The sequence below is a fragment of the Crocodylus porosus genome, unplaced genomic scaffold, assembly GCF_001723895.1.
Source record: "Crocodylus porosus isolate Cpor-Errol unplaced genomic scaffold, CroPor_comp1, whole genome shotgun sequence".
NCBI classification, from domain to species: Eukaryota; Metazoa; Chordata; order Crocodylia; family Crocodylidae; genus Crocodylus; species Crocodylus porosus.
Window position 1 is genome coordinate 54,048,495 of NW_017728949.1, and position 9,329 is coordinate 54,057,823.

Here is a 9,329-nt window from a genome sequence, read left to right on the forward strand (position 1 = left end):
CTGTCCGAGCCCCCAAGGTCTGGAACAGTCTGCCAGCGGAGGTGGTTCAAGCACCTACATTGAACACCCTCAGGAGTAAATTGGATGCTTATCTTGTGGGATCCTATGACCCCAGCTGACTTGCTGCCCCTTGGGCAGGGGGCTGGACTCGATGATCTCCCGAGGTCCCTTCCAGCCCTAATGTCTATGAAATCTATGAAATCTACTGTGCCGTATTTAAGGCATAAATTTGATACCTGCATGATGCTGGTATCAAATTTACACTCAAGTTGGTGTAAGCCGCTATATTTACTGCACAGTAGGCACATGTACGTTTAGGCATGTGCCCATGCGCAGTAATTTCAGTTACCGTGCAGTAAATGAACATGTGTAGATGCGCCCAATGAGTCTTGTCACCAAATTGACAGGCCACTGGCCCGCGGTTGGTTAGGATGGGGTCAAGAGGATAGGGTTGGTTAGGATGGGGTGTGAGTGTGAAGGAAACGGGCTGAAAAAGCAAAACCCTTCTCTGAAGGAAAACTTAGTATATTATTAAAACATTAACACTAATATCAAATAGACAGGAGAAACTGGTGTGGTTTTGCCTGATCAAGTTATGTCTAGAACAGGGCTGCATCTCCTATGGTGCTCAACGGAAGTCACCTGTGTTTACCTCTGGTTTAATACAAAGCGACACCTTTAGAAACCTGTGGGCTTGAATAAGAGGGTGAAAACTTGTATGCTATGTGGATGGGATCATCAGCAAGTCCCAGAGAAGCACTAATGCCCAAGGTCAAGCCTTCTCCTCCTCAAATAAGCCATCTGTGTGGAATGGGGGTATGTAATTTCAGTAGGAAGGAATTGTGTGTCACGTCACTGTGGAGCTATGAATAGAGGAAGTACATATATGTATTGGTAGGATTTGCAGCTGACTCCTGCCTCCAGTTAAAAGTTTCTTAAGCAAAGGATCTGCTTTTGGGTGTGCTCTAAGCTTATAAAAATGATGTACTTGAAAGTCTGTGGGTTATTCTATTGCTTTTCACATCATTTAAGCTCAGGAAGCAGATTCTGCTAGTGGATTAGATAAGAGGAGAACAGAAGGGGAATGTGGGATCAGCCTTTTTGCTAAAGGTTTGCCACCTAGGCCCTGGTAAAGTTGGATCTTATTGGGAATCCCCTAATTGCATCTGTCATCCCAGAAGACCTGTCAGCATTCTGTAATATAAATGCACTCTATGGTGCAAGATTAGTCCAGTCCACGGTGGTTTTGCCTGCTCTTCTGTCATGGAGCTGATTAGGGTTGCAACAGCTCTGCAATCTTCCTCTCTTGGAAAAAGTTACTGCTTATGTTTATTTTTGCTACTAGTTTCCTGGAAGCTGAAATGAATAGATATAATAATAGTATTTTATATTTTCAAATCCGTAGCTGGGTGGACATTTTATTTTCAGCAGGGGGGCCGTCTTAAAGATTCAGGTGAAGGGCCCCATTCCTTTAGCACTGAAACAAATGGGAGGCGTGCCACTATCTTCAGTAGTATTAGGAGCAGACCTTGAGTGGGATGTTTTGAACTCTCAGTCACTCTTTCATGAGGCATGTTGCCTTATAAATACCCTAATCTGGAATATGTAAAAATAAATCGAATCCAAATGATCAAATGGAATGATCTAAGTCTGTGGATTTTTAGGATAAATCTATATCTCAGGGTGAGTGATTTACAATTTCTGCCTAGACTCCAAAATACTTTAGTCTAACTGATACCTGCAAAAGCACACATCTGTACAACACAGAAGCTCTACAGGATGATAAAAGGAACAAGTTGCATTTGTGGTTCTCCTGTTCCTTGCAGTGACATTTTTTGGACACGTTCTAAATAGACAGCGCATTACGATTTCTTTTTCTTCTGCTTTTCTCTCCTCTTTTCATACAAGACAGGGTTATTTATATCTGACTGAGAGATTTCCTGATTCTCAGAACAAGGTGAGGAAGAAGAAGCAAGTGTCTGAAACCAGTTTCTATCTGTTTTCTCAGAACCTAGGTTCCCATTTTAGCCAGGACTCTGTTTGAAATATATTGTCCTGCAGATGCCTCCATTTCTTCCAGGGCATCAGATGATGACACAAAAGTGAAATCCTTCTTGGAATTTGATGTCCCTCTGCATTTATTCTGTCTGGTTTCTTGTCATTTAGGCCATGTCTTCATGGTAAAATTCCTGCTCCTGAAATCTCTACGTTACGCTTGCAAGGATTCTGTGAGAGGTTTTGCTCCGTTAGGAATATGCAGCTGCTGACAGCTTGCAGAGCTGGTCCTTTTAATTCAAGCAGTAGGGGCTCAAGCTTTCAGGACAGAAGTTCCCAGGGCAGAATCACACGCTCAGCCCAAATGAGTCCAGCTCTTCATTTGGATGGAAACGCAGCACTGCTTGTTCGCTCCTCGGGGCCCTTTCAACCGCTAGGGAGAAGCCGCTGCTTCAGGTTTGACAAGCTTTCCTCAAGATGGCAGGGAAAGGCTGGCCTCTTCCCAAGCCACTGTTCTTGCTGCTCTGTGCACTGGATTGTCGGGGAAGATGTAGTGATCCTCTCCTCTTTAAGTGGTGAGGCATGAGCACCCTGCAGAAACCACTCCTCTCTGCGAGGGGATAGGAATGGTGACAAAGCACTAAGCGATTAGTTCTGCTGAGAGACCACTGGCAGGGAAACAAACTCATGTGCTCCTGTTGCACGAGGAGGAGATGAGAGGTCATGGGGATTTGCAGCCTCAGCCCAGCCAGGTGGGAGCCGGGGAGTCTCTAGCTCTGTCTCATGCAGAGTGGTCACCAAAGCCGCTTCCAGACCTTCTCTGTGGCCCAGGGGCAAGATTTATTTCCCATTACCTCCCTGTCCTCGTGATTCAATTTCAGGATCTCAAAAAATCCAGGAGACAAGTTGAAAAATCAGATGCTTTTTAAAAAGCAGAAAAACAGCTCATTTTAGTGGTTCTATTTCTGGCTTCCCTTCTGGTCTTTGAACCTTTTGAGTTCATATTTTTTTTTTCAAGCTTTTCTTCTGTCTTGTGTCTAGAACCTGGATTTTCTTTTTAAAAAAAGGAAACTTGAGTTTTTCCCATGTTCACCTGATTCCAGGAGCTGGGGCTTGAAGAAAACATCCAATGCTACATAACTCTCAGTATTTTTTTTTGAGAATTGGCAATAGACCACAATTTGCCCTTTGGACTAGAGGGCAAAAAGCAACCAGAGGGCAGCCGTGTTGCTGGAGGGAAACCTATTAAGTGCAAACTCAATAATCTTTCATTTGTTTATCCTGAAACGGACTACTGTGCTCCAGTTAAATGGGGCCTTAGTGCTGAAGGGGAAATCTGGCTCAAAGGAGTTAATTCATCATAGTATGTCAGTGACTGCGACGTCTGTGTACGTGAGGCTGTGGAGCATTGGATAGTTAATTGTCCTTGTTTAAGACTGTAAGTGTTTTCAGTTAGATTTGGCAGGGACACTTGAAGATGTCAAAGCATTTGATGCAGTGGTAAACTGTCATCTTTTTCCTGTGCATATCTCGAGTACCTCAGTGTTCAAAGAGTCTGAATGCTAGATCTGGCTTATAATTAGCTAAATCCATCCAGTACTAACGTGCTGGAGTCTCAGATAAAATGTTTGATTGAGTATAAAAGAAGGTTGCTTGTGTTAGTATTTTTTAAAAGTTTTTGGAATATAGTTGCCATGGATTTCAATGCTCTTGCCTTTATACGGCAACATCCTGGAGCCTTTTCAAGAAAGGTCAGCTTTTGTTAACCACCTGCAGCACTTAGGATTTCAAGTTAAAATGGCACAGTGAAGTTGAAGTCAGTGTTTATCTCAGCAGGATCATGTGCTGTACTGCTCCAGAGCCTCTTAGGCACCATCCTTGGTTATCTACACACAGGAAGACATGGGTGTTGATGGCCTCAAGTATGCAATGCTACTCCGGGCCAGGGTTGCTAACTCTGTAAATTTATGGACAGCCCATAAAAAGGGCTAAAAATGCTTTTCCTGGAAGTCCATAAAAAATGGAACTGTCAGTAAAAAACTTAAAAACCAAGAGCTTGATTCAAGATCTGTCATCAGAATGAGGCTGGATGCAACTGTTGAGGGCAGACAGAGCAGACCACCACCATCTGGTGTCTGAGCAGGAGCACAGTATCCTGCAGGGAGCAAGCAGCCAGGGCTTTGTAGCCTATAGGAACCTCCATAGGCCCCTTCCCAACACCAATCACATGCTGCTGCTGTGTCACAGCCATCACTTGCACATAATGCTGCTCACTTTGAAGATAGGCAGGGCCATGCAAACCTGGGCAATCTGAGGCATTGGGAGGTAAGGGAGTGGGGACAGCCCACCATGGAGCTGCAGGGCTGAAAACATGCTAGGATAGGGGCCAGTGGGGTTAAGGTTGGAGGTTTCATGGGGGGCAGCATGGTACAGAGTGCAGTTGGGGGTATCAAAGGGTGGGAGTGAATAAGGGACACCTAGGGTGGGGACAGCATGGGGGCACTGGGCAGGGTGCCAGAGCACCCTGAAAGGGGGATCCTGCCTACAGCTACTGTCCCCAGCTAAGCCCAGCACCCCACACTTGCTTACAGGAGCTCCTGGCTGGAGTGGAACAGGAGCAGCCCTGGGGTTGCTCCCCTTCCTTCTTCTTCTTTGGCCGTTTCTTGCATTGAGGATGATTGTTTTCCATGACTGTCTTATCTGTGCGTCTGAAGATTGCTGATGAGGCCTATCCAGGATCGGCAGACTCTACTGAAGCTTGGACATGTGTTTCCATGTGGGGTGGATGGTGCTGGACTTTTTATTTGGTCCATGACACACTGTTTTTGCTGATCCTGCTTTTCCATCTCCTGTTGTTGCCATGAGATTTCAAAGAACTGAGATCCCTGCAGCAGACTCTTCCTCCATTTAGGGCGGTGCTGGGCAGTAGTCTCCCATGAGTTGACATCAATGTTGCATTTTTTTTAAGTTGGCGTTGAGGACCTCCCTGGAGCACTTTATCTGCCCTCCTCTTGACTATATGCCTTGGCTGAGCTGGAAAATAAAACTTGCTTTGGGCATCTGGAGTCAGACATCTGGATGACATGGCGGGCTCAATGAAGTTGATGCCAGATGTTCATTGCCTCAATACTTGGGGTGTTTGCTTACAGCAGGATGCTAACATTGGTGCACCTCTCTTCCCATTGGATTCAGAGGATCTTTTGCAGGCAGCATTGATGGTACCTCTCCAACAACTTTAGGTGTCTCCTGTACATTGTCTACGACTCAGCTCCATGCAGCAAGGTGGGGATTGTGACTGCTTGATAAACCATGAGCTTGGTTTTGAATCTGGTGTCACAACCCTCGAACACTCATTTCCTCATGCGTCCAAAGTCTGCACTTGCACATTTGAGCTGTTGTTGGATTTCTTTATTGATGTCAGCCTTCGCAAGAGATGGCTTCCAAGGTACAGGAAATACTCAGTGTTTTATAGAGTCTCACCATGAATCTGAACTACTGGAGCTGGGGACTGCTCATTAAGAGCTTGTTGATGGAGGACCTTAGTCCTCTGAATGTTAAGCATCAGTCCCATTTTCTTGTATCCTTTGGTAAAGAAGTTGACAATTGCCTGAAGGTCTGCTTCTGAGTGAGCGCATAGTACAGCATCATCAGTGTACTGGACTCCAGGATTGTGGTTAGGGTGGTCTTGGTTTTGGCTCAGAGTCAGCTGAGGTTAAACAGCATACCATCCATTCAGTAGCTCAGCTCTGCTCCACCTGGACGCTTGTTGGTGGTCAGACATAACTTTGCAGCAAGGAATATCGAGAAGAGTGTTGGAGTGATGATGCAGCCTTGCTTAATGCTTGTTCCAACCTCAGAGGGATCTGTGATAGATCCATTTCTGAGGACCATTGTTCACATACTGTGACAAGTTTTGGTGGGCATCCATACTTCAGAAGGATCCTCCACAACCCTTCTCAGCTGGCAGAGTCGAAACCTTTTGTGAAGTCAAAGAAGGCTACGTAGAGAGGCTTATGTTGTTCCCAACATTTCTCCTGCAGCTGGCAAGTCGTGAAGATCATATCACTTGTGCCTCTTGATGCCCTAAACCCACATGGAGATTCTGGGAGGAGATCTTCAGTAAGTGGAAGGAAATGGGTCAGGAGGCTTCTCAAATGATCTTGCCTGTGGTGGACAGCAAGGCGATCTCTCTGTTGTTTCCACAGCTGGACAAGCGCCATGTCTGTTCCTAGGCTCTGAGTCGTAATCTTTGACTCTGTGTGACTCAGCCCTGGGCAGCAGCCCATTCACAAAGCAAACTGTTCACACCTGGTACCTATGGCCCAAGCTGCAGACTCTGCTCTTTTTACCTCTTTGCTTTACTTGGCTTCTAGTTCTCAAAAGTTAATGCTTGATTGTTGGGTTTTCATCATCTCATCAAGATATCCATTCATCTGTACTGATTCCAATCGATTCTTACTAATGTAAATGGTCCCCACCATACAAGTTTACTGGTTTAGGTGCTAGTTAATGAGTTCTCATTTCCTCTGGCTCTGAGTAGAAATTAACCCCTTATCATGCAGTGGGGAGCAAAAAAAAGTGAGTAGGTAACTGAAGTCATGTGTTGTTCGTAAACATACTAAAACATTCTCATTTTCTTCACAATCAACATCTGATTCTTATTGAAAAAACACGTTGTCAAAAAACTCCAAATAATTGTGATTAATTTGCAATTAGTGCCTCAGAACAATTATTTTAGGAAGATAGATGCTTAATTTTTGGTTACAATGAATAGTTGAATGTCTGAGATCTTGAACTTTTGTTATAATTCTAGCAGAGTGTGTAATTGCTTCAGGTGAAGTTGCCTGAGTGTACATGGGCAGAGACCCTCATTTTGTTCTGTGTCTGTACAGCGCCTAGCACAAAGGAGTCCTAAACCATGACTATCATTCCTAGGCACTACAAATGAATATACCACGCTGTCACAGCAAAGGAGCGGAAAACTCCAAATTGCCATTGCAAAGTAATCTGCCAGATCTGAAGATGAGCTGCTTTGTTTGCAAACTCCACAGCAGACCTTAACCTTGCACGGGAACACTTTGCTCATCACTGAACTGCAACCAGTTCTGGGGTGAGAATCATCAAAGCAGCGATTCTTAAACAGCTCACTCCAACAGCACTCAACACTAGTTTGAGGTGGTAAACCATCCATTTTTAGCTTTATTCTAATCTTGGTATTTCCTTCCTTTGTTTCGTGTTCTTAAGCAAGTTCTTTCCAGCAGAATGCGTGATACCTCCAATTTTCTAATTATTTGTCAATTTTTTTATTGGAATATTTATTTTTAATATATAAAAACCAGTCAAGCTGAATGGTAAACTTTGCTAACTAACTTTAAAAATAAAATAGAATGATTGATGAAAAAGAGAAAAATAAGATAATCCTGAACAACCATGACAAATATTTCCAGGCAATAACAGGCAGAAGGATATTGGGTGCTCTCTTAAGAGATCAAAAATGAGACTTTCAAGTAAAACAAAGGAAAAATTCTGAAAAGTGCTTTCAGTGTGTTCAGTTGAAGTCATGTGAAACTTACTTGCATCCTTTTTGTCCATGCCCATGCTCCAAAAACTTTCATTCAAGTGAGTTGTGTTGGCCTAGTGTTCAAACAAGGAGATTTTTGAAGTCACGACCAAATGTTAAAGCACATGCAGGTATTTGTGTTGAAGATACTTCCCTGCTCCTTCAGCAGGGGCACAGATACGACTCATCTGAGCAGCTAACCGTTACGGACCAGGCAATAAACAATGCAAATGAGATACTTGCAAAAAACTGCTCACAATGAAATGAAAATTGACCAAGAAGAGAAAAATCACAATAACAACAAAAACAATTTGAGTGAGGAGTAAACCCGATAAAATAATTGGCTGCAAACAAGGAGGTGGAATAGGTCAGAGAAAGTATTTGATGTGAATAAATCACTTGGACTGAAGAAAGGAGCTGAAGCTGTCGGTGTCCTGCAAAGAAAAGAAGAGACAAAGGGAAAACCGCCTGTGTCTGCCATGAGCAGCCATAACCTTACCTGAGCTACTCACCTCTGACTAGAAAGAAATGTTGTCACAACTGCTATGTTATGTCACTTCTCTATGATATGAATGAAGAATTCCAGCGGGTTTTTTAAGAGCTAATGAAATTCCCTTTTCCATCGTTGCAAAAATTGGCTTTGACCATGACCTTCCCCACCTTCATCCAGGTTGGTTTTTGAATTGTGCAAGTGTTCTTCCAATACCAGAATGGATTACAGTCTCACTTCTTTATGGTATGATGCAATGCATACTTCTTTAACAAGGTCTATTAACAAAGAACTAATGAGATGGTTTCTTTTCCAAAGAAGTATATGAACAGCAGAGAAATGGCCCATTGCTAAAAATCTACTACTTTTCTTAATGGTTCAATTACAATATGTTCACTAGATGTTTATAAACATAGATAGATCTGTTAAATATATCTTGTAAGATAGTGGATTTTCGCCTTACTGATATTTATAACCTTGTTTGCCCTCTAGTTTTCTGGCATATGTATTGACTCCTGCCCTCTGTCTTTTTATAAGAATCCAGAAACTTCTTTTTCAGAACTGTCAAATAATTTACTAAACCAAACAAAATACTTGCTTCTCTTGCCCTTGCCAGGATGATTGTTCAAAGTGAAAAAAGAATGGTGTTTTCATCACTTAACCAAAAGCCTAGTTCGGTGGCTGAAAGGATGAGTAGAATTTTGCTAAACTCATTAAAATTATGTTTTCCCTATTTGGAATCATCTTTGGAATCAACCCTGATTTTTGTGAACTCTCATGTATACTTGAATCTAAGTAAACCCTGAATTTAAGATGACTGCCAATAATTAGATTTTATATATGGAAACATTATAAATTTGTTATAGTTTTTCCAGCTATAGAATCTAATTATTGGAGAGTTGTCTTGCATTTGTGCCCCCCCCACTCCTGCACTGCTACAGCAGGGAAAGCAATGGCCGGGGGGAGGTCAAAGGGCCCCTTTGCCCTCTGTGCCCCCGGACTTCTTCCCTTTGCAGCTTTCCTGCTCCCCATGCCACCAGCACTGCCCACTCCCAGCTCCCCACAGCCTGTGCCTCTTCCCCCGATCTGTTTTCTTGGGACAGATGTGGAAGCAAAACCCCTAATGGCCTTGCAGCAGTGTCGGTGCTGCTAACTGGCTGGGCAGGGGACAGAGTTTCCATGTGGTCTGTGCCTGGAAGGGAGTCCAGCCCAAGTTGGAGCCAAGCTGTGCCTGATAATAAGATGCAAGGAAGTGGCGGAGGCAGAAGGTGCAGAGGGCAAGAG